Below are 27,276 nucleotides of genomic sequence, written 5' to 3' on the forward strand. Positions count from 1 at the left end.
TTTTTTTGTTTGTTTGCTTGGGCTTTTTTTTTTTGGGGGGGGGGGGGGGGATTTTTTTTTTTTTTTTGGTTGGTTGGTTTGGTTTTCTGGTTATTTTTGTTATTGTTTTGTTTGTTTTCTCATAATAAGAAAATAAAATCAGTGTTAGTTGGAATGCCACAGCGTGTAACTGAAACATCCAAATTCTGAGAGACAAACTGAAAGACATTGTCTCCAGTGCTTGCAGAGCAGGCAAACAGCAACAGCAAGAATTGTGCCTCTAGCCCAACCTCTCATTAGCTTCCATTAAATAAAAGGAAGAAACAACCAAACAAAATCAAACACAAACACCACATGCTTCTCAAACAATACGAAGAAGACCGTGAATATCCCATTGCAAAGATTGTGCCGTTCTTCAGATAGTCAGCTAAATTACTGAAAGGACCACTTAAAGCTATGCAGAGATATAATTTCAGGTGTGTTCTCTATCCAGAACTAATCAGAAAAAAAGAAAACTTCCCCGTTTAACAAGAAAACATCTAGTAGTAATTGATAAACAGACTTACAAGTTCCCATTTGAACATTCAAATGGTAAATAATAGCTATAAAAGGTAAGCAAAACCCTCCATTTGTGTGTGGGTTGCTGTAGAGTGATAAAAGGAAGATGTGGGAGCAGCAAATATTGCTCTCTTGGCAGCCTTCATATCACTGCATAAAGGAAACATTTCAAAGAAATAGTACAAAAGTCACAGTTGAAAAGGCAGAATGATTTTTTAGAAGTATTTTGTGACTGCTCATCTGTTACCTAAAACATTCACACAGCTCCCAGTAGTAAATAATTCCTTCCTCCCTGAAAGGCAGGCATTTTTCCTTCTTTCAGAGAGGCAGGAAAGTTTAAAGCTCTGAGACTAAGACTCAGGTTAGTGGGGTTCTGCTACTGAGTCAAAGCTGTGACCTCAAACCAGTCACCTTCTCCCTTTGCAGACCTATTTTATTCTCTTTGCTTGTAACTTCTTGACCATTTATGGTACTTCGTTCATCCATTGGACAGCTGTCAGTTTGCCTGCATTCCTTCTCTCCCATTATTGGGATGTTTCAAGGCTTTCTTCCTAATTGAACCTAATTGGCTGTTTAAAATGCATAATCCACTTTAGAAGATTACTGTAGCAGAGGCTTTTAGGAAATGTGTGTTCTTATGTTATCGAAGGTCTTTGGCATAAATGGCTTGTGGTTTTCTACCCCTTCACCCCACCACATCACTAGAGATGTTTGGAAGAATGCACAAGCAGCTTCCAAGAGTCTTCTACAGCACTGCATTTTCCTTAGGAAACAACAGCAGCTGATGAGGGAGGTATAGGTTTGGACTGATGTTTTGGAGCAGGTGATATAATATATCAACAAACTGGATTAATCAACAGGCATTTTAAATTAATGAGCTGCATTCTAAACAGTTCACAATGTGCATAGTTTAAATAATTTTATCAAAAATAGAAATAAAATCAACATTTCCAGGAAAATACACATCTACTATCAGTGTTTTTTCCTACCCAAAGACTGAAAGATATGATACTACAATATACTGAAGTCCTTAATCAATCACGAAGAAGAGAAAGGGTGAGGAGAAAAGAGAGAAAGAGAATTACAGGAGAATTAAGATTCCTAACCTGCTAAAGATCCAATAGCCACTGTTGGAAAAGGGATATCTTCTATAATAACCACATTTATTATGCATTGCTAGTAAAATCCTGACAGGTTTATCAAGTCATTATACAGAAACCCTACCAACAGTGCATGCTCACATACCAAAAGCCCACAGTCTAAAATTACATGTTTGGGCATTTGTTGGATAAGAATATTTCAGGGGGGAAGATGGGTGGAAAAAAGCGAAGAGATAAAAAGAAAGAATCTCCTAATAACATGAGCAGAGTCAGGCATATCTGCAGTTCTTGACAACTACATTATTTCCACCATCATTATCTCAATGTTACTCTATAAGCCCCCTGAAAATACCTTGTAAAAGGATAACTCAGAATCCACTGATCTTACGAAAGTACAGGTTTTAATTGCCTAAACCAATATCCCCCTCTGCATTTTCTCTCCTTAAAGAAGATCCTAATAGACCTGAAGCACCCAGGACAGAAATAGGGCAGTATTATAGAACACAGCAAATTCAGACGAAATTCACCAAGCCACTGCAAGTTTGTGAACTGATTTTTGAGGAGCTGGGTGTTCCAATAGAGCACAAAAAATATGGATGGAAAATGAGGTTGGTTTTTTTTTGGGGAAAGGTTATGCTGACACTTAAGAGCGACATCTGGTTTACCCAAGAATAAGTGCCAATAAATACCTTAAGATGGAGCATTGACCACACACCTCTGCAATCACACTGGAGATATGTGAAATTTATCGTAGGCCTCCCTGTTATTTACCTCACTAGAAGAAGCACATTACTAAAAAGCAAGAACAAACAAACAAACAAACCAACCCACCGGTCTGTGAGGCTGTCAAACAAACTGAAGCAGGAGATGAAGGCAGAGAGAATTCATTCAACATCACAATACAGTCAGCATGGTAGACACAGTGGTCCCTGTTTACAGCTCACATATCCAACTTCATGTGGACAAGTCAGTGCAGACCTCGGAACATTAGCTCCTGCCTTTCAATGCTTATATGACTTGCACCACAACAGCAGGGGACAAAGGCAAAGGAAATTAGGTTTTGTGCAGAGTTTATTACTAAAGTGTGGATTAACACCATTTCCAGGTCACAGAATTCAGCCTAGGTAATTTCCTTGCTGAATTTGCCCAATGTCTTCTTTGGTTTTGTGCTCACCAGCAGCAGCCGCCACTGCAGCTACAAACCAGAAATTGCACAGGTATGTTCTAAAAATTAAGTCCTAAAGGAGAATTTGAATAAATTGACCTAAAACAGAGTCACCAATGTCTCTCTCAGAGAGTTTCTAAGCAGTGTTAGAGGCACTGAACTTTCTTTTTCATACTGTTTCTGTTAGAAGAGAAAAAAAAGCCATAGTACAGTTTTGGTTAGGATACAGTTTTGGTTAGGAAAATTTTCTTCCTAGTAGTTGGTATAGTGTCCTGGTTTTGATCTAGGTTAAGAATAATATTGATAATATATGGATGTTTTAGTTGCTAAGCAGTGCTTTTGCTAAGTCAAGAACTTTCCAGCTTATAGTTCTCTGTTAGCAAGTAGGCTGGGGGCGCACAAAGAGTTGGGAAAGGGACACAGCCAGGAGAGCTGACCCCAACTGACCAAAGAGACATTCCTTACTATATAACATCATGCTCAGCACAAAACTGGATCAGATACCAGGCTTTTATGAAAAATGAGCAGTTACAAATTGAGACGTCAGACTTGTCAACCAAAACCTTCCATCATTTCTATGTTTCAAAAAGAGTTTAAACTTTCACTAAAGCATGCTTGTTTTTTTCTAGAGTTGAAACTAACCAATAGTTTATCAAGATGCTATTTGCTCATTTTGTCTACCCCACCTGAACCAGTGAGGCCAAAGAGGTATGGAAACAATCTATGCTTAAAACCTTTCCCTAAAGAAATCTGGACATGTGGAAAAGAAATTAAAATGCTCATAAGTTTGTTTTTTTTTTTTTAAATAAAGCACTTGCTGTATGTAAGGACGGAGATTTTTGACTGGATTGACCAGGGAAAAACGATCCATGAAGAGGGTTCAGACACTGAGCCTTGATAGGCGGTCGCAATAACTCTGATGAAGCAGCTGTTGTTGGCATTACCAAAGTTTACATATCAATTTATGACAGTGTGATGTGTCAGTATAGGATTGCTTAGTAGCAATTAGTTTCATTTGGAGTGATTAGGTGTTCAGTTACTTACAGACGCCCATGGTGTTAAGAGCCATTCAGATTATGTCTGCAAATTTCTGCTTTGAAAAGTCTTTGAGTATTACAGACATTTCTTGCAACCCAAACCCCAGATTAAAACATGATGGAAGCAATGCCTGCAATTAAAAAAAAAAAAAAAAAATCACGATGACTATAATGGATGAGCTAAAGCCAAGTTATCAACACCAAATTTTCTAAATGTCAGTGCTGCTCCTCACTTACTGGAGAGGAATTGGTTTCAGTCAGAACGGCAGTGCTGGTGAAGCTTCACCTGAAGAGCATTGCTGAGGCTGTAGAGGTCAGCAACAGGTAGACAAACAAGATCACCCTTCTTTACCTATGCATAGACTCCCTCCATCCTGACATCCAGATCTGCTGGAAGAAAAATCATGTGCTTTTCCAGATGAGGCTCTGTTTCTGCAGACAGAACAAAGCTCTGTGCTTGCAGGGACTGCGCGAACACAACAGGGCCTGTGCTAGCACAGTAGATCCTGACCAGCTCTCCAGGTTGGATCCTAGCCAAAAACCCTTTGGCACAACAGCAATAGTATTACAATAACATTGTTGTACCAGAGGGTTGTGGATGTTCCTGTGGAGAACTCTAAATCTGATATACAATCTGGTATACAAAACATCCCCAAGACAGGGGATGCTTTAATTGTCCCATTAATAAAACCTTAAGTATCAATTGCTCAGGTGCCAATTATGTTAAAAGAAATGTAAAAATGAGCTGCCAACATTTTAATATCCCAGTGACATTAAGATACTTTACCGGTTATACTCATGCATTTTGATAGAACTACACCTGCTTCTGGAGTGGAGGCCCTTCCCTTAATTAAACAAGGTACAAATTAATAAGATTAACACGGTGCTACTCTAGTAATATTTGCCCTTGTATACCACTCATGGATAGTATACAGCATGTGATATACTCCAGTCCTCTGCCTGTTAATTCCAGGTCACAGTTTAATTAGCCCATGCATAATATATTTGAGGGATCTCTATTTGTGATGTGATTGCTTTTGTGTTGGAGGTTTAATTCAAGAATCATTTCCTGTATCTCTATTCTGGGCAGGGTAAGACCATGCTGGTCCTAGGAAAAGCACAGCAGCCTTTGGAAATACTTTGCCAGTGACGGGGTGAGATGAGAACCAGCAGTGGCATGATTTCTGCATTAAACTGCCATCTCCCCAAAGCACCCTCTTAAGAATCTCAGCCTGTCTGCGTTGCGTGCCTACTCATAGATGCTGATCCCTACTGATTTCATATATTTCTTTTCCAACATGTAAACCCAAAATCATTTCCAACATAAATGCCCATCTTTGGACCACAGCCGAAGAGTGGCTGATTATTTTCCTATGAATGTTAGACCTTGTATGCTACAAGGAAAATTGTAATCCCTGACATGGAAGGTTTAAAATGTTTTACAGAGATTATTTTCAAAAAGCAATCCTGTGAGGTCCTATGAAGGACTTACAAAATGCTCACAAGTATAAAAATAATATTTTACCGGTCCCCCTTCTTTGATTTTTATCTTTTTTGTCATGTATAGAGACATGGTCTCCTAGCTCTGCAGTAAATAAGATTAAGATTTAAAACTATTCAAATTACTATTATTTGGGTGTAAAAGTCAAAAGTTGTTTAGTCAGAAAATAAGAACAAATCACTCATAAACATATGTGTAATATTGGGTTTCTATCAATGCTTCTAATAATTAGGAAATTACAAACTAAATTGAAGTCATCTAAACAGTATACACTAAGTATAGCTGAAGATACAAAGTATCATAAAAACAAAAATCTAAAGAGTTTGAGGGCATGATATCAAAAATAGAAGTATATCCACATAATTATTCAACACCAAACATTAATCCAGTGAATAAAAGCACTAAGGGTTTAAAGTAATTTGGCTAGCACACACAAATCACTTTGCTACAGTAATCACACGCTCAGACTAATTGTGCACCTGATTCTAAAATAAACCTCACAGCTTAAAACATTAAGCAGAGGGTTAAGACACTGGTGCTGAAGGCGATAGGATGCAATTATATGTTCATTGTGTTTTAGATAGGGTTGTTTCACACATCAGTGCTAGCTTGGTCTACAGCAATTCAAGAATCAGACTGAGCATGTCCATTGGACATATACTTTTTTTTTCCTGATAATACCACTATTTGCACACACAACATACCAACAGGGTAGCAGAGGAAGAAAGAAACAGAGCAATTCACTGATGTCATTTAGACATACCTTAGGTACATTTCATTAATAGCAATTTAAATTAGCCCCCACTACTTTTCTACATTTCTGTGGTCACGAGTGGTGTTTCTCAGACAATATTGTCCTTTTCACAACCTGCGCCTTGGAAAGGTCTCCAGAAAAAATCAAGCCATCTAGATTTCTGAAGATGTCATGTCCCTCCTTACAATAACAAATTGCCTTGAAGATGTACTTTAAATCATATATCTCCAATTATAAACCATGTTTTCACACTTCTATACCATCTTTGTTCCAAGTGAGTGCCACCTGTTTCCAATAGCAAAATACCTTATTAGTCAATTGCTATCAATTAACCTTCAGCAACCACACACTGCATTACAAAAGGATTATGAATGTAGATCAGATCACAGTCCATCACAGGGAGGGAATTAGGTGTATACATAATCAAAGTCCATTACACCATATTTTGTGTGTAAATTACCACAGCAGGGCAGCACCAGTGTTTTCAGTATATCTGAAAAACCCTTGGTGCATACTAATACTTGTTGGAGCTTTTCATGCAATGAGCAGACCTAGCAGTAGTAGCAGTGTAAGACCTATGGTATTAGAATTTAACTAAATTTAATTTTTCTGTCTTTCATCCACATCTCATGTCAGGATGCATTGTGCATTCCTTGTGCTCAAAGAGAAATATACTTCCACAAAAAAAAAAAAAAAAAAAAAAACCAAACATAACCCCAATCTATTAATAATATACATTAACATAAAGAATTATGAACCTGAGATCACAGAAGGATTTATTTCACTATATAAACTAATCTGACGTATTACATACTATGCATGAAGAACTTCTAGGCTTCTCCTCAATTCCCATGTTTTCTTGGTATTTGGATATCATGCTTGCTTTCTTTCCTTGGGCCTGGCAAATCAACAAATATTACTGAGTTTGTAGTCCACCCTAATTCCAGTGCCATGACAAACCTCCAGCAGCAGTGGTGTCACAGCTGACAATTAAAAACATAACAACTTACTGTTGAGAACAGGCAAGGGATGTGCTCTGTGGCCTGACACTCCTTCATTTCTAAAATGTTGCCTTGGTTCTTAAGCTGTATGATCCCTGTTAACACCAATACAGACTGGGAAGCTGAACTCAGATGTAATGATTGCAGGCTCTTAGAGATCATAGCCCTGTAACTAGACACCAAACTGAATGGACTGCAGAAACAAGTGACAGCAAAAATGTTATTAACTGTTCCCAATAGTCACTGCTTTGAGATAGATTCACCACAGATTCGTCTCAATATGCTCTCTCTCTTCTCCATCCTTTTGTGATAAAACAACATGCATGAGAAAAATTATCCTTTCTCTCCAGCTGCAGATTTTTGTCTGCTGTTAACTTTTCTTGCTCTGTTTCACTCCTGACATTCCCATATTTCACCAACTATTTCTAGCGTTGGCTGGTCTAAAGAAAACTAAAAATCAAATGTGGTCCCCATAGCAGTAATTTTAAAATAACAAGCTTTTCTTATTAATGAACTTGCTGTTCAAAGGCTAACCCAGACTCATGGAAACCAGGGACAAAGGCCACTGAAGCCAATGAGGCATAGATCTGTCCTGCATTCAAGAAACCTTCCTACGTTTTGAGGCAATACCATCTACTTAGATGAGAATTGCTCTTTCAAAGATCCATGACTTGTGGCTGTGTCTTAGAGGAACTTTTCTCTAGGATTCCCCCTTTTTTATTTGGACACCTCAGAGTGGGAATGTGTCTGTGTTCTCACATATACTATCGTCTCTTCATCTTAAAAAGGAAAACTAAACTTCTATCTCACCACACACTTGTGGCTTCTGCAGTCGTAACTTATGTTTAAGTACACAAGTGTATATAGACAAATGAACCACATTATCACACCAAATACACTGACCTAACCCCAGATGAACAAATGCCATCGAGAGGAAAAAGCCATCAAGGGGGAAACACTGTATTTCTTAGGAAAATGCTGTTCCTTAAGCACCAGTTTTATCAAGCCTTTTTTTTTTTTTTTCTGGAGGAAGAAGCATTTCTCGTAATAGTGCTGACCACACCAGTAGCAGACACTGTGCTGCTGAGGTGCATAACTGGAAGCAGAACTGTGGGATTGGGAAAACTTTTCCAGACCTGTGCTCCCAATTCACAGCACTGTAAATGAAGGAAGATCTAAGTACTCAGCCACTTGGTTGAAAGTTATCCATAACAGACTTACAAAAATAGATGAATAATAATGAAGAATTTGATGCATGTAAAACCAATTCAAATGTCAAGAAGAGTCATATATGCAATGTAGACACTAGGCCTGAGCCTGTGAAGAAACTGGCAGAAAATCACAGCATGTCTTGCACTTCCCTTTGTCTTCACATGTGAGCACTTTTGGTGTTTACATCCCAAAGACATGGATGACAACAGAACATATACAACAGCCTGTGCAATAATGATGCTAAAAACTCTGAAATTTCTCATAACAAGCAATGCTCTAGCATAACGCTCAGCTGTACAGAAATATGTTATAACTTTATTACAGCATTAAAGCTGCTAACTTACTTTGGATATAAGGGGCTGACTGGCACGGGTGATACAGTTGTGGGGGTCTATTACAGACCTCCTGATCAGGACGAAGGAGTTGATGAGGCTTTCTACAGGCAACTGGAAGTAGCCTCGCGACTACATGCCTTAGTCGTCGTGGGGGACTTTAACTACCCCGATATTTGCTGGAAGACTCACACAGCCAGTCATTCACAGTCTAGGAGGTTCCTCGAGTGCATTGATGATAATTTCTTAATGCAAATGGTGGACGTACCAACTAGGGGAGCAGCGCTGCTAGATTTAGTACTCGCCAACAAGGAGGGTTTGGTCGAAGTGGTGACGGTCAATGGCAGCCTTGGCTGCAGTGACCATGAGATGGTGGAGTTTAGGATCCTGTGTGGGAGGAATAGAATACCTAGCAAAGCCACAGTTCTGGATTTCCGAAGGGCCAACTTTGGCCTCTTCAGTCAACTGCTAAGGGAAGTCTCATGGGAAAGTGTACTAGGCGGTAAAGGGGCTCAAGATAGTTGGTTAGCATTCAAGGACCGCTTCTTCCAAGCTCAGGATCGGAGCGTCCCAATGAGTAGGAAGTCAAGTAAGGGATCTAGGAGACCGGCGTGGTTAAACAAGGAGCTGCTGGGCAAACTCAAGTGGAAAAGGAGAATCTATGGATTATGGAAGGAGGGGCTGGCCGCTTGGGAGGAATATCGGACAGTTGTTAGAGGATGTAGGGAGGCAATTAGGACAGCTAAGGCCTCCTTGGAACTCAATCTTGCTAGTCGGGTTAAAGACAATAGAAAGGGCTTCTTCAAATACATAGCAAATAAAACTAAAACAAGAGGCAATATAGGCCCACTGCTGAACAAAGTGGATGCCCTGGAGACAGAGGATATAAAGAAGGCAGAGGTGCTGAATGCCTTCTTTGCCTCTGTCTTTACTCCTGCAGACTCTCCCCGAGGGCCCCGGATTTCTATAGCCCCAGAAGGAGTCAGGACAAAGGAGGAGTTTGCTTTGGTAGATGAGGATTGGGTTAGGGATCAGCTATGCAAACTGGACATCTGTAAATCGATGGGTCCGGATGGAATGCACCCACGGGTGCTGAGGGAGCTGGCGGAGGTCATTGCTAGGCCACTTTCCATCATCTTTGGTAAGTCGTGGGAAACGGGCGAGGTGCCTGAGGATTGGCGGATGGCAAAGGTCACACCAATCTATAAGAAGGGCAAGAAGGAGGACCCGGGTAATTATAGACCGGTCAGCCTTACCTCCATCCCTGGAAAGATGATGGAACAACTTATTCTTGACTCCATCACTAGGCATATCAAGGATGAGGGGGTCATTAAGAACAGCCAACATGGTTTTATGAGGGGGAAGTCATGCATGACCAACCTTATAGCCTTCTATGAGGAAGTGACTAGGTGGAGGGATGATGGTAGAGCGGTAGATGTAGTTTTTCTCGATTTCAGTAAGGCATTTGATACTGTCTCCCACAGCATCCTCATAGATAAGCTAAGGAAGTGTGGGCTTGACGATCAAGTAGCGAGGTGGATCGAGAATTGGTTGAAAGGAAGAAGGCAGAGAGTTGTGGTCAATGGCGCAGAATCTAGCTGGAAGTCTGTGACTAGTGGAGTCCCTCAGGGGTCGGTGCTGGGACCGGTGCTGTTTAATATTTTCATCAATGACCTGGATGAGGGAACTGAGTGCACCATCAGCAAGTTTGCTGATGACACAAAACTGGGAGGAGTGGCTGACACACCAGAGGACTGTGCTGCCATTCAGCGAGACCTGGACAGGCTGGAGAGTTGGGCGGGGAGAAACTTGATGAAATTTAACAAGGGCAAGTGTAGAGTCTTGCATCTGGGGAAGAACAACCCCATGTACCAGTACAGGTTGGGGGTTGACCTGCTGGAAAGTAGTGAAGGGGAAAGGGACCTGGGGGTCCTGGTGGATAGGAGGATGACCATGAGCCAGCAATGTGCTCTTGTGGCCAAGAAGGCAAATGGCATCTTAGGGTGCATTAGAAAGGGAGTGGTTGGTAGGTCAAGAGAGGTTCTCCTCCCCCTCTACTCAGCCTTGGTGAGGCCGCATCTGGAATATTGCGTCCAGTTCTGGGCCCCTCTGTTCAAGAAGGACAGGGAATTGCTTGAAGGAGTCCAGCGCAGAGCCACAAAGATGATTAAGGGAGTGGAACATCTCCCTTATGAGGAGAGGCTGAGGGAGCTGGGTCTCTTTAGCTTGCAAAAGAGGAGACTGAGGGGTGACCTCATCAATGTTTACAAATATGTAAAGGGTAGGTGTCAGGATGATGGAGCTAGGCTTTTTTCAGTGATATCCAGTGATAGGACAAGGGCCAATGGGTGTAAACTGGAGCATAGGAAGTTCCACGTTAACATCAGGAAGAACTTCTTTACTGTAAGAGTGACAGAGCACTGGAACAGGTTGCCCAGGGGGGTTGTGGAGTCTCCTACACTGGAGATATTCAAGGCCCGCCTGGACAAGTTCCTGTGTGATGTACTGTAGGTTACCCTGCTCTTGCAGGGGGGTTGGACTAGATGATCTTTTTAGGTCCCTTCCAACCCTTGGGATTCTGTGATTCTGTGTAACCCTTTCTATAACCTGCCCCCATGAAATTATTTCACTACTACCTTGCTCAAAGCATTCATCTCTCTATTGCCCATAATTATTTCAATATGCTCCTTTTTGCCCTTTTATTTCCACTAAGACAGCTATAATTATGAGGCCGTTTCTTGTCCTAGACATCCTTGCATCACTAAGAGCAGTAAACCTCCATGAGGCTATGCTGTTAATCTTACCCATAATGACAGAACTTGTAATATTCTGGAATCAAATCCATTTTACAGCTTGTTTTACAGCTCCAGGGTTAGTTGTAACAGTGACAGCTCCTGTGAGATGAGATTAATACATCTTTTACAAAACATGCAAAGCATTTGTTCTGATAAGGTTTTCTGGTGCTTTTAATGTCCTCCACTATTTAATTTTTTTTTTTTTTTTAATAACTGAAGTATTCCACACAGTGGTGTAAAAAATGTTACTTTTCATGCTGATGCCTGAAAAAATGCATCCCTGCACTCTCTTTTTTTCTTGTCTTTTTTATTATTATTATTATTCTTTAACTACTCAGAGACTTAAAGAGTCATTATGAAGGTTTCAGTTTTAATTCTTCTTAAACCTGGTCTACAAGAAGAGATGCCTCTTATAGATTTCCTGACAGCTTAATGACCTAGACTTCTAGAAATGCTTTTTTTTTGTTATAAGCTATGCTGTAAAGGAAACCAACATCAGCACTGCTTCTAAGGGAGAAACTAAAGTACCCTCCACCTAAATGGGGATCGGACATAAGGAATTTTGTAAGGCTAATTTAATATGCTTGTTTTCAGTGGCAGGCAGCTTTAGGAACCAATTATATATAAATTAAGTACATTGGAATTGCTGCTGTGACTTACATTTATGGGGTGTGATACAAATAAAAGACCAGCCTGGATTTTGAGCAGACGCGTTGTAGGCAGCAGATCTGAATCTGTTTGAACTTTAGGGGTATTAGATGCGGGTTGACATTTGTGGCTTTGGTTCATCTCCACAAGGTTTCACAAAACCAGAACATCAAAACTAATTTCCTCAGAAACTGGAGTTGCTCTATTCTCAGTTCTAACTCCAAACTTCATGAAGGCAGTAAGTGAGTGAGGCTCAAGAAGTGGCTTATTGAAGTTCATTGAAGGACTCTAAAATTAGAAAACACCATCCCAAAAGTAAAGAAAAAATGTTTGGAATTACACAAGCGAGACAGTCTGTGGTTTATACAGGGCAGAGTGCATGCAAGCCTTACAATCAGGTGTGAGAAAACTCGTTTTAGATATCTTGTACTTTCTTTTTAATCAAATCCTTCTCTGAGATTTTTAGTGTATCATAATCTGAATTAACAAAATGCTGACACAATCAGCTTCACTGGAACTTTGCATAGCTGTTGTATTTGAAAATGTCAGTGTTAACGCACTGATGTAAGCAATCATTTTTACTCTCTTTCCTAGGACAATTCCCTTAATCAACATAGTAATATCATTGGACTGGCTATTATTCATCCCAAGAAAATCCTATTGATTTCACTGAGGTGGTATTAGACTTTGAACATTTACAGTTGCTGGATTATACGCCTGGTGGCTTCTTATAGATCTCGCATCCTCCTTTGGTTTCCACTCTCCAAGGAGCTTTCCTCAGTAGACCCATGTCCTCTATAAATGTTTCACCCAGAAGTCTTCACCCTACCTATTAGAGCCCAGGGGTCCTTCGGGATGTGAGTCAGGCCAAAAGGCAATCAAAGGTTGTTCTAACATCTATTACTTGAAATCGTGCTTTGTTATGTTGAAGAGTCAATTAGCTGTCAGATATGCAATTAAATCAACCTGTACAGTATCTCATTAAATCAGATATGAAGCAAAGAGTGATTTTTTTAATTTATTTATTTTTTTTAGACAAAGATTATCCTAGTATCAAAACCACCTGAGCAGCTTCCATGCAAGAAATTTATCCTGGAGCTATTTGGGATAAGATTACCAAAATGTTGCATGTCCTTTGCCTCATTTACTTTGATGAGAGCTGAGTGGCTGGATCTTTATGTACTGCTTAGAAACTTGGGATCATGGGAAACACGTCTGTAATTAATGAAAGCACAGTATTGCATGTATTTTAATTGCTCTATTATTACTAATTCATCAAGACAATGCTAAACCACAGGAAGACCGGTGAAAAGGTTTTATATGGCTGCAGTAAAAGGAGTTCACAGGAGCAGTCAAAGCTGTTCAACTGTCAGCACGTTTGACCAGTGGCTGCCAAGACGGAAACTGATACAGGAATTAAACATTAATGGAATTCAGAATTTTCACAGGACCCAAATCAGAGGGTCCTCAAGATCTTACTTTAACAATTGTTAAAGTCTCACCAATGGATATACCATGCTTCCTGGATACTATTTAATTGAAAGAGTTTGTGTTTCCAGTGATTTCAGGCTCTAACAGATGTAAGACCTAGTCAAGAAGCAGGTATAAAGAAACTGGGAATATCATTAGAAGAATGTGAAAGGAAGACATAACTCTAAATAATAATGTAAAAATAAGAAGAAAAATAGTATTGGAAAGATAGATCTCCACTATTCTTTCCTCTTTAATTATTTAGAAAAGGGGGCAGGGAAGACACCTCGAATTCTCTCTTGCCTGCCAGTTACTTCTAGCAATTTCTGGTTATAGGCTTAATAGCCCCAGTGGACCGATAAGGACTGAAAACAAATAACACAGCTACAGTGAGTAATTAAAAATGGCTAGCTAGGATTCGTTGTCCACTTTGTTGTGGATGACTGCTTTTAAACTTCTTTATCACTACTTTTGTTGTAAAAACACATATTCTAGAAGCAGGAAATCTGTCAGGCTGACTGAAAAGGTCCAACTAGTCAGAGGTCTTCATGAGCCTGTACATTTTTCAAGACTTGTTTTAACCCATACTTATTTCACTACTGAATTATCTGCATTTGGCTACTAATGAAAATCTGCTATAAAAAGCAACTTCTCAGGAAACATAAACCAGAGACCTGGATCTGTGAGTGAGCTACCGCTCAAAGAGTACATCAGTATGTGGTATGAGCAACACATCCCTCCCGTGGGGGGAACCAGCCTCCCCAAGCCCCCATCTCCCTCCCACGTTGCTTCAGGAGGAAAGCAAAAACACCCTGACCCTTACCCTCAGAAGGTTGTAAGGTTGTCACCTAACCCTCAAGGATTAATTCAGACTAATTTAGCTCCTGCTGTGCTCAGAGGGGCTTGTGGTTGTTCCTAATGTGCTGTCTTAATGCCATGAAAACGCATTTACCTCACCTGTACCCTGCAGCTCTTTGGCAGTTCCAGGGAAGTTGCAGCAGCGGAATGCAAGTCCCAGTTGCTGTGCCAGATTGCTAGCTTCCCATGAAAGGATATCCAACAGTCTCATTCAATGGAAGACACTTTTGGAGGCTTTTTGCTTTTCTTACAAGGATCCTCAGTCTGACAGCGATGTTAACAGAGCTGTAAAAACATGATAAAATAATCTGGCATTTTTGTGGGTAACTCAAGTCTCACTAGTATTCAAGTTATTGAATACATGGTTATTCAAGTGCCATGTAAAACAGTGCTTAGGCAGATCACTCAGATCATCACTCCATCTTCCCATCTGAGGCTTTAGCCACCCTACCTAGCAAAATGTTTTGTGACAGGCACCTCAGCCAGTAAAATTTAACACTCAGTGTTAAATCTGTGGAGAACTGCATGCAGGATAAACACAGCAATTTGGTGAGCTGTTAACAGGAAGGGCTAAGACAAATATGTGGGTCACTTGCAGGAGGGTACCAACACCAGAGCTTTCCTTCTGAAGCCCACAGCTTTCCAGTGTGTCCAATGCATGCAGTCACAGGAGTTTCCTGGAATCACTGTTTTGATGAGTAAGACAGGAGGTTTGTAGATCTTGGAGTGGATGCAGCAAAATAAGAAAAATGGCTGGCATTGTTTCAAACCGTTAGTGCACTGGTTTGCTAGGTACTGTGCCAGTAATCTCTCGCAGCTGAAGTGGGACCTTTCCAGGCAGAGGCACAGGCTGTGAAACTTCTCAAGGGTAGGGTATTAGCTAAGGGATTGGGCAAACATAGTGATACACAAGTGCTCCCACATCCCAGGTGCAACTTGGATTGATTTTTTATTTTAAATAATAAACATAATTAACTTTTAAACTTGGAGGGCTCTGGTAGACACTGGAATTGGAATTTCATGAAAGATTATTACAGACATTACAGAATAATTAAACTCTTCCTACATTTCTTCTTTTGCTTGTGAACAAAGGAAGCTGCTTTTGACCTTCCAGCCCAAAAGTGCAGCTGCCCATTTACACTGGAGTTGGCTGAGGCTCAGAGAAGTGTTAAATCTCTGTGAAACCTCACGTCATCCCTCCCACCCCTGGGTCCTTTCTGAAATATGTTTCCCTTCTGTATATTTCTAGTCATACTAAAATCAAACAGCTCTTTAGCTCCATTAGAAAGGCAAATTCAGTGAGAAACCCAGCTCAGTTTTAAGACTGGGCATTTAGGTATATTCACATCAGACATTCTGATGAGTTTAATTCAGATTAAAATGCCTATAATTTGAGAATCATATTTCTTCCTGATTTTATCCCATGCTTACATGATGTCAAGAAAAATTTACAAGACACATGGGCAGACTCTAATGTGTTCCTCAGTCTGTGGTCTCTGCTAGTATAAAATCTCTCCCAAGCTGTTACTGTTTAGCATGCACAAAAGTTTCTTCAGTACCATTGGTAAGTCACAAGTTATTTCAAACTTTGTACAACTTGTGTTTCCAAATGCAAATGTCTTAGTAAACTATGCAGTTGTCTCCATCTATCATCAGGGTAATCTTCAGAGTGAGAGGGAAATGAAAGATCGGGAAACAAACTGTCCCTCATTCACTGAAAAGCAAGCCTTTCTCTGCTAAGATTGTAACTTTTAATTAGGCAAGAAATAAATAATTGAGAGTTGGGCAGACTATAAAACTGTAATTACCTTTTCAAATCACTGCTAACAAGCAAATTAGCCACAGCACAGAATAGCAGCAGATCAATACCAACAGTAAAATTAAAAAGATTTTGCTGATCGTGTGTTGTCTGTGGATGCAAACTGTAAAAGAGGTCCCTGCAGGCCTCACAACAATAACCTACAAAAGAATGAGACACAAAGGGTATCGAGCTCAAAGGTACTTCAATTTCCCTAGGTGGTGAGCACTCGTCCTATCAAACCACCTATTAGTCACAAACTCACACAACCAAGAACTTTCAGGCCTCTTGAGGTCTCCTGTCATCTTGAAAGAGATAATACCAATAAGAGGCACTAGTTCCTCTTAAAGCATGTTCAGTTTATTGTTTTTCAATAGCTCAAGCAATTTATGAGGGTGATGCTGCCAACACATATAAATAAGTTTGCATATCCACTCCTCAGCAAAGGTCTGGAGGCTCACTGCAAATTAGTTAACTCGGAGAATTAAAAAAGAAAGTAGGCTGAGGCACCTAAAATTACAAGATTCTGCTGGGGAACAAAACAAAATCTTCACTTGCTTTAAAAGCTATTGGCTGACATTGTGGCAATGGTGCATTTACAAACGTTCTGTATGGTTGTGTATTTGGTAAAAATCATTGCAACTGCTGCGTCTGACTTCGCTACAGCACACAGAATCACAGAATCACAGAATCCCAAGGGTTGGAAGGGACCTAAAAAGATCATCTAGTCCAACCCCCCTGCAAGAGCAGGGTAACCTACAGTACATCACACAGGAACTTGTCCAGGCGGGCCTTGAATATCTCCAGTGTAGGAGACTCCACAACCCCCCTGGGCAACCTGTTCCAGTGCTCTGTCACTCTTACAGTAAAGAAGTTCTTCCTGATGTTAACGTGGAACTTCCTATGTTCCAGTTTACACCCATTGCCCCTTGTCCTATCACTGGATATCACTGAAAAAAGCCTAGCTCCATCATCCTGACACCTACCCTTTACATATTTGTAAACATTGATGAGGTCACCCCTCAGTCTCCTCTTCTCCAAGCTAAAGAGACCCAGCTCCCTCAGCCTCCACACGTTCAGTTCTTTCTGAAAATGCTGAATGATACAGCTATTTTCTAAAAAATGCCATTTTGCAGTACTGAATACTAGCGAGATTTGTGTTTGAAAGGTGAAAAATGTAATTTTGAGATACCTGACAGTAAGATTTCCTTTTTTCTTTTACTGACTGTATACCGCACCTCAAATAATGCGGAGAAATAACCTCAAACTACATGTTTAAGCATCCAATACAGTTAATACATTTTCAAGAGCTATGTTTATATGTTTGCGTATGTATGCAATTTAGTTTTTATACAACTGTAACAATAGCTTTATTTTAAAATAAGTTAACTATACACATAACACAACATACCTTCAATATATTTGCTTATCAGCTAAGTAATAAATAACCTTAGGAAACCTTTTAGACAGGATTTTAACTGCAATTAACAGTGCATTAGTTATATGGTTTACTGTCAGAAACTGTACATACGGCATCATAAATTCAAGTGTAAAGATGTGTTGTATAGCAAAGCTTTGCAGTCTTCCTGTTATGTGTCTGTAAAGGTTGAAATGAAGGGATAAGGCTGATATCCATGACGAAAAATAATATTTGTTCTAATATTCTAATTCTTAATTTATAACTATCCTGCTTATTATTATGCCATCAATTAGAACATGTTTTAAGTGGCTGTTCTATCAGTTGCCTTTCCTTGTACAATTTACAGTAACAGAAGTTATTATATCTTCAATATGAAGCACTCCAAAAACTCCTTCTAATTACTTTACTTGTGGCACAATAGGAAAACTTAATTCTTAAAAACTTAATGTATTTGCTACATTTTTAGTGCTTGTGTTTGCAAAGAAAACAGAGCATGCCTATGTTTACATGTTTTCTGTGTCCCGTAACCACTGAGGAAGCACAGTATGGTACAGTAGCTGCAGAGAAGAGACAGTAATTTTTAGCAGACATACCTGTAGAAAGCTGCCCACCCAAACATGGGAAGAAATTACTTCTGTCAACTGATCCCCTCTTTTACTATGGATAAGGACTGTATCTTGTGCAGAACTGATGTGGACAAGATCCTTTCCTGGGTGTTCCTGATGGGACTAACTCTGCTCCCCATGCTGCTAGTCAGGGTGGTGGTAGAGCAGCACTCTCACAAAGAGATGCTGCAGGGTCAGCTAATGCAGCAGGCAGACCATGAAGTCAAACTTGGGACACTGCACTGGTTGATGGGGGACACTCCCAGGTGTCCACAGACTCCATGGACTGTAGGAGAGCCCTTAAAGCCTTGCCAGACATCCCAAAGCCTGTTAAAATTCAAACTGAAAGGAGAGGTGGATGAACTGAGAGAGCGCAAATGTCCTGTGGATATGAAAAATGCTGAGTAGGTCTCAGCCAGAGGAGCAAATAATAATTGTGAATCAGAACTGGTATTGCCTCCACTGCATTATTCAAGGTATGCTTCATTTCATTTTTAATATAAATATCTGTGTTACGCTGTGTGCCTGTGGTTTCATATTCCCAAGAGTGAGACTGGGGAAGAAATACCTGTAAAGGTGACTACAAGGCTTAAATTTTAAGTCCCTAAAGCCTGGGAGCTTTAGGTATGGGTTTGAGCCATATGTTTTATTTATTTTAGGAAGGGTCCCCTAGACATATTATTGAACCAGCCTTGGCTACTGTTATTGATATCTGACATAAGGTTATACTTAATCACTAACATTTAGTACCACCGCCATGAGGAATCTGAAAAATCCAGTCTGACCAGCCAATCTACCATTATGGGAAATCCTTTCCAGACCCCAACAGGCAACTGCATAAATAAAGCACACAGCAAAATATCAAACCAATGAATAAGCTGTCATATAAACAAGCCAAACAAGCTAGTAAAAACCACACTAGCATGTAAAGTAGGAAAACAGAGATCTGTGCCATCAGAATGAGACATATGTACCAGGACAGCAAATGTACTTTCTTGCAAGGGATCAGGCGATGGAGGGGCAGGAGGAACAGCTGAGGGAGGCTCTGACTCCATCTCTAGCCGCAAACTAGAAGCAATAAGAAGTATCTTTTTAAAAACAGCAAAGGAACAAATATATCTTTATAGTGTAGGGCTTGGAAATGCATGAGAGAACAGACAAAAAGCCCCCTTTCTTGCCTGTAAAAGTTTGGTGAAGGAAGATTTTTGCTATTTCTGTGTTGGAGCTATGCATGACCATTCAGCAAGCAGGGTTTCACCTTTCTGAAATTAATCTGAGTGCAAACTTAAAAAGGTGGCAATCAGTTCTACTGATTTGTAAATACTGAGCCTATTCTGTCCATGGAAGACCTTTACCTTTGATAGCCAGCTGAATATTACTTTTTAATTTTTCATCCCGTCGGGAGGGATAACCACACTCTTTATAAAGAGGAACAAAACTAAGTATTTTTTGTTCCTCTCTATAAAAACAAAACAAAGTTGACCATTTCAGCCAGTGCTACAACTCTGCACCACTTGTGACAACTAAACCACTTATGTTACACTGGATGCATTTTTCTAAATTTTAAGAAGCTAGGGAGTTTTACATTGCTGGAGGACAACTTATTCTTATTTTAGTTCAGAACCTGAGAGAGAATAATCTGACTTAATTAAAACACTGGAAGTCAGAAGTGTGAAGTCCAGCCCACACTGTTTACTGCAGCAAAGTATTTAGCTCAGTAAGCTAAACCCAGCCCTATATGCACCCACTGTCACCATGTAGGTTCTAAATTAGCCCTTTTTCAATATCTGTATTAAATACCATTTATTTCTCTTCCAGCTTCGATGTTGCTGAATTTGCATTCCAGTTGAGACTCAAAACACATCATATCCATTTTAGACTTCCTGAGAATATAAGAGAAGTAGAAATCATGCAGATCATGTACACCACAGTTACCTTAAAAAAAAATTAACAGACTAGTAACAGATGCTTTAATCGCAGTGTTGTATATAGTAACCATCCCCTTTTCCCACAAGCTAAGTCTGTAATTACTATGTATTTGCATAGGGGACTCATATCTTAGACATGTGGCTGTAATGACAGGTTTTTCTCTTATTTTTCAGCATTTGTGTTGCTACATTTTTATTTTTAAAGTAGAAACAAGAATCCACACAATATCTAAAAAAACACATTGAAGTATTTTCTAAGAAATTAGTGGGCAAATCTATCAACGGAAAGTTATTGTGTGCCACCGAGTGTGGTTTTAAAAATAAAACCACCTATAAGATTTATGATATTGCTCATGTGTACTCCACTTTTCATCCAAAAGGAAGCCAGCTAACTCTTTTCAAGAATAAGTTTCACAACAGTGTTTTTCTTCTTCTCACTTGGAAACATGTTCAATTTGGGAATAAAAATGAGTTACTTCACCTGTTGTGGTGGATCAGATGTCTGAGTCACTACATCACGCTCATTTCAACTGAAATCAATTCTCTGCAACAGGAGGCAGTGGCAAGAGCTGCAAAGCATTGCAAAAATACAGAGAACAAAGACTGTGTCTTTGTAGTTCTGACATCAAGCTTTATACTCTTCTTCTCCATTCATCTCTAATCTAAATTCCAAAATGCCCATCTAATTGCCACGTGATAGTTAGGGGCCTAAATAAGCACCAAAATTAACTTCAGAGCATTTCATTTTCATCCTTACCTCACGTAAAATTTCTAGACTCAGTTCAAGACCAGTATGTGGAAAGAGAGGGTGAAAACAGGCTGAAAAAATGAGTTGTTGATGAGTCAGTTATGGAGGAGAGGAAATAATGGTGAAATGGACAGAGGTTGTACAGATACGATATTAAAAGAGAGGATACCAAATATTAAAAAATATAATAACCTCTTGTGATATTAAATACTTTTGTTTTAGTATTATTTTTTTCTGGGACAAATTAGGGGAGACAGTACTCTGTCCTTGTCAGGATCATTTCTTGTGCCTTATGGTAAATTAAAACCACCTACCTCTACCTGACCTCTTTGACAATCCTAGTTGGAAGCCATAGGACATTATAATCATAGAAGTTGAGAGCATCAGAGAGATTACTAAATATCATTTAAACTGGCTAGCGCAGGTCCCTGCAGTACGGACCTTAACAACCATAAACAGCAAGGAGTTTGGTATCACCTGTTCACACAACTTGGTTGTTTGTCAGTGTATGAATATACTTGAAGATTCACAAACAAGGTCAGGTAAGGGTTTTCCTACACATGTTGTGGAATGTGTGCATTGCAACTGTCAGCATTTCCCAGCCCAATCTTGAACTTAACTAAATGTCACCAATTTTTCCACTTTCGGACTCAGTTGATCCTGGGCAGTTCTTCTGCCCTTTAGTTTTTGAGGCTTCTCTACACCTGATTCTTCATTTATCTCTTCACTTTTTTCCTTTGGTTGTCCTCTTTGGCAGGAGCTCTCTCATCCCTTTTCTCAGCTTTCTGTAGAAAGCCTAATAAAAGCTATTCTTGAATCTCCTTTTCTCTTTATTTTACACCTTATCACTGGCTGATCTCATCCTTCCACCAAAAAAATTTAAGTGCAGGTAATGTCTCCAGGCTGTTGGCACACATGGTTACCCTTCTGCTTCAGAGCTGCCAGCCAAACTGGAATTCAACTTCACTGTTCTGAAAAATCCTCATCTCAGTATGACTAAAACAAAGATCTCTCTATTTTTTCAGTCATGTCCCACCTCTTAGACTTGAGCAGGAAATTTTTTACTAGATATTTTCTCCTTACATTCAAGTCTTGTCCCTGCTTTCTACAACACATGGCTAGAATGCAGACTTACCTATCTGCTTGTCCAATGACGTTTGAATATCGCCCATAGCCTTGGACAAAGGAAATGTCAGTTTGATGAACAGATATCTGCCCCAAATAGCCTGCTAAGATAATTTTCATTGCTTTGCCAATGGGTGCTTCCCCTGTGCATTCACCTTCTCTGCAGTGCACAACCTGTTTGTCTTCGCTTTCAGAGCTCTTCACCACCCATGTTCATACATTATCAAATGATTGATTTATGCCTTGGGTCTTCAATCTCTCTCATATTCCTCTTAGGCATAGGAATATATTATCTGCATACCTTCTACTATGCTGCAGATAAAGTTACCCATAAATACCTGTGAAATTACTTCCTTAACCTATTTGAATTCATCTTTAAAGCTCTCCTTGACAGCAATTACTTTGGGGATATGCTCTGCCACTGCTCAGGGTGCTGATCGCTGTTTTCTAGTGTTCCCTCTACTGCCTGCATCCACCTATTTTCTCTCATCTGATACTTAGGTATTGGAAATGCTTGACTGCAGGTACTCATCTCTTGCTCTTTACTGGTTCTGCAAGTAGTCAAATAGGTTCCTGTCCCATGACTGGCCTCTGATTCATAATGGTAGTAAAAAGAAATAACAATAACAGCAAGAAACAATAATAATAACAGGAACAAAAATAATAAAAGAAACAAAGAAAGCTTTAGGTATTTAATAAAAAATACACTTCATTGCAGTTTTCTAGAACATGACATACAGAAGCACTGGCAACAACAATGAAGAATGATGGGTAGGGTTGGGGGAACAAAGCCACATGAAATAAAAATCATGTCTTATATGATGTTTTATGCTTTCTTTTTAAGTAATTCAAACAAACAAACAAAAAAAAAACAAAACCAAACCAACAAACAAACAAAACCCAAAACCCAACCCAAACAACAAACCAACCCCCCCACAATCCTAACAAACAAGCAAAAGATAAAAACCAGGAGAAAAAGAGACAGTCGCAGGAAACGAACAGGAGAAATGCAGATGACACACAGAAATGTCAGACACAAATAGTAATACAAAGTCAGGAAATTGTTGCCCCTAGTGCTGAGTTTGGCCCATAGTCATGCATAGCACTACTTAACCCACCTTCCAATATCAATAGTTCACTGTAATGCATGCTATAGTGTTAGGTTTTATATTTATATTTACTCATTCTTATGTGAACTCCACTTGCAGAGCTTAAGGAAAACACATCTTTCCGCCATTATTTTTTTAAAGGTGAATGCTGAGTACAGAACTAGATCACTTTTATTGCCTTTCACCTCCTCATCTCTGACATAAATGGGAAATAACCATCTGTGTAACTACCCAAATACATCTGTGGGAAAAAATCTATGCCAGGAAATAATATTACGCTCCTGACTAACATCCCCTTAAGCAAGGAAGTTAAGTGACACAGATGTCTCTCCCTCTTCTCTCGTGCCCACACTAGACAGTCAGAGGTGAGAACCTGGCTTTGAATGCTTGACTTCCATGAGGCTCCTTTGGCTTTGCTGGCACCTTTGTCTCTGGTGCTTACCTTGCAGCTTGTTGTCTGCTTTATATCTGTCTTGGAGCATACGGTAAGAGATTTCTTGTGACAAAGTCTGTGGAATTTTTACTCGCTTTTGAGTGCAAGAATTTTGAAGTTTGGGGCTTTGTTCTTCTGATGAGGTTTTTGTACACTTGGCTATTATTTAAAAAGCTAGGAAAAGATGAAAATAATATTTAAAACAAAGTCAGGCTCACTAGCAGATCTCTGGAATAATGTATTGTCTTTAGGTTTAAAACTGGAATGCTTCACAGTAGCATTGATATGACAAACAAAAGCAAACCCAAGCAATTCAAAGGACCTTAATGGTTGATGTACAAACATTTAAGAAACAGCAGGAAATTTAGACTAAATAAAAGCAGAAGTAAGGAGAGACAGCTGGGAGCGGGGAACAAGAAGACTTGAAACCTTGTGCCAGCAAATGATAAAGTACAGTTTTTACAAGCCTACTTTCTTTATTCTCTATTCAAATTAAAGAAACATTTTGCTACTGTCAGTAACGTTTATGCACTGACTAAAGCTAAAAACACACTGGCGGTGGGAATGTTAAGTTGTTTTATTCAGCACAACATGCTTAAAATACATGAAAAAAAAAAAAACAAACCAATGCATTGTGTTCAAATTTAAATTTCTATTTAAAAAAAAACTAAGATGTTGACCTTGAAACCTTTCTGCACGTGAGTAGTCACTTTGGGTCAATAATAACCATGCAGATATTTCAAAGCATTGCACAAGCGTTCATTTATCAACAGGAAAATTTAGGCTCATAAAGACAAGTCCAGCAAAAAAGGATTTACAGGATCAGGTCCTAATTTTTATCTGTCATATTTAAACTGATTTAAAACTAAATACCTTCAAAAACCTGAGGTAAAATACAGTAGATATACTTATGAGTTAAAGAGGCTGTAGAAAGCACAGAAGATAAACTTAAGAAGGTAAGAACAGGAAGTTCAGTGCCTCTTTATGAGCTTTGGGTTCGGCATCCATACATTTTACAACTGCCAAAACTTTTCCATCTTTCTCTTATTCCAAAATACACTTTAAAATAAAACACTGACACAGATGTATGTGCACAAGTACATCTGTGTTTACCATGAATTTTTAAAAGAGGGTATTTCTAGTCAGGGTGGAGAGCTTGTTATAATTTCATTGAAATCACAAGCCATAGATAAGAACTTAGTTGCATCATTAGGTAAAACTTGAGATGTTCAGAAAGGCACATTTATAAACATAGCTGTTCTGGCCACAGGCAATGAGGACAGTTTTTCTTAGCACCTCTGTACTAAGAAAAGTGTATTTCTTTCTTTAGGTCTTCTTGTGCCAACATTTTTTGAGCAGAAGTTGAAATCAATGATTTGCCCTGCCTAAAAAATTGATGGCTTTTTGTGTTACATACTACAGAGGGGTCCAAGACACACACATGGAGCTGCATCTAAAAGAGTCATTGCAGCAGCCCAGAACAATTCCATGACTATTTCCATGAATTACGCCCCTCCTTTGTTGAGGTTCCCAATAGTCCAGATCTCTACAGAAAGCCATTCCTCTTTTGCAATGGAGTGACACACACAAAGAAACCTTCTTCTAGTCCAAATACATGCATTTGTAAGCTTTTAGTGCAAGCACCGTGAATCTTGGGCGCTTTGGCTGGAGCACTAGAAAAGGTAACTTTGTACTATTGAAGAAAAATCCCTCTGTGAGCCAAAGGTTGAAGCAGCCTGCGTTATGGAGCCAAGCTGGCAAATGAGCAAGTGGAGATGAATCTTACGCGGGGCTGTCAACACACTAACAAGGAGAACATTCCAATGGTAAATTAAATCATATTGAAGCTGTATTGCAAATGGCGTATTAAAAGTATGGAATAAAGAAAAAAACTATTGCTATTGGTGTAAGATGGTAAAGCAGCACCAATGATGACAAACATTACACAAAAAAATTGGGTCTAGCACAGGATTTTCTTATACTTGCTGTCTAAATCAAACCTGGCAGCTGAACATGAAGAATATTAGCCTAAGTTTGGTCCCAGCTCGTAAACAGAACCAGTACAGTTCAAAACAGATTTCTCATGTTGGGAATAAAAGCTGCTCATCAAAAAGCTGATGAGCAGCTACAGGGAGACAGCCCTACAATAATCAATCATCAATCAGTTATAGAAAGTGCTTATTCTGCCATTATACAAAGATCGTCATTGCTATATGTACACTGCTCTCAAGAGAGGAGATAATGGTTTCTTTCAATGACTAAAGCAATAGTTTACATGCAGTAGGACACAATTCTAGGAAAACAGAAAACCAAACAAACAATTTCAGAGTGAAATACCAGTCAACACAGACTGAAGAAGTAGTGAAGGATCCCTATCCTGCTATTTCTTACTTCATTTAAAAAAATGCTAAATTATAACTTTTCCCATTTAGGGAAAGGGAAAAGATATTTTTATTCACAGCAAAATATTCCTCAGAATTTAGAACTTTAAAAAAAAAAAAAAAAAAACAAAACCCAAACCAAACCAAAGAGAAAACCCAAAAACAAAACCCAAAAAAACCCCAGCTTTTTTTGATTCCCTTTCAAAATGACAAGGAACATTGCACCAGTCCAAATTTTGACAATGGAAACTGACTCAGTGAAATGTGTGCATTTTCAGAGTAAGCAGAGGGCTATTTTAAGCTCCATGGAAAAAATATTGAATAATATTAGAAGGTTTACAATATTAGTTTAAGGTAAAGGTCAAGTATCTAAACAAAATATAGGATCTAAATATAGTATAAATCTAAAGTATCTAAAATAAAATAGGTATCTAAACAAACCTTCTGCATAAATTCGGAATCAGAGTGCAATAATGGTTTGAGTCTGCAGAAGTTCTTTATATTATAACACATAACTCTTGAAATCTGCAGATAATAACATTAAATCCCCTGGAAAACGGGGGTGGAAGGAGAAAAAGCTTTTCTGCTGTTTATTTTTGAAACATAGGCATTTTCTTTCCCTTAAGTAAGCCTACAACCACCCTGGCACCTATTCTGCACCACTAAATAACAACTGGATGCTCATGCTTGGAAAGCTGGGTGAGGGAAGCAATTTAAAATTTATTTTCATAGTGGAAAATAGGTTTTGCCAAAATAGTTTCAGTTTATGAAAGGAGAGAACAGCTGTATTTGGTTTATAATAAATCTTTCACAAATCAGTAAAAGCAAATAGACAGCACAACTGCAACCCATAAAAGTGGAAAATATTAAACAACAGACAGTGAAGTTGTTAAACTTTCCCACAGATGCTGTTGGTAACAAGCCTCTGCAGAATACATATGTGAAACGTGCCTGAAAAGCAAACCTGAAGGCAAGGAGCATCGGAATGATGCAGAATTACTTATTAGAGAAATATCCTATTAAGGTGGTTATTCTGGCTATGGAGGAAGGTGTCTCCAGCAGTTTCCTACTCCCATTACTGAATGTTAGTGCAGAATAATTACTTGCTTGCCAAAAATGAGAGGACATTGACCCTGCAGACTTATTGAATTCATACTGCTTGCCTCCAGGCCATGTCGGGGGTTATTCAATTTTGCCTGAGGAGGACAATCTATTATGAGAGATGAGTCAAGAAGGCATCTTCCCTGATTGCCCACCAAAACCATTATCGCAGTGTGGAGAGGGCATGAACAGCGGGTGGACAGACAAGGCAGCGCTGA

Source organism: Lathamus discolor, chromosome 1 (assembly GCF_037157495.1).
Source record: "Lathamus discolor isolate bLatDis1 chromosome 1, bLatDis1.hap1, whole genome shotgun sequence".
NCBI classification, from domain to species: Eukaryota; Metazoa; Chordata; class Aves; order Psittaciformes; family Psittacidae; genus Lathamus; species Lathamus discolor.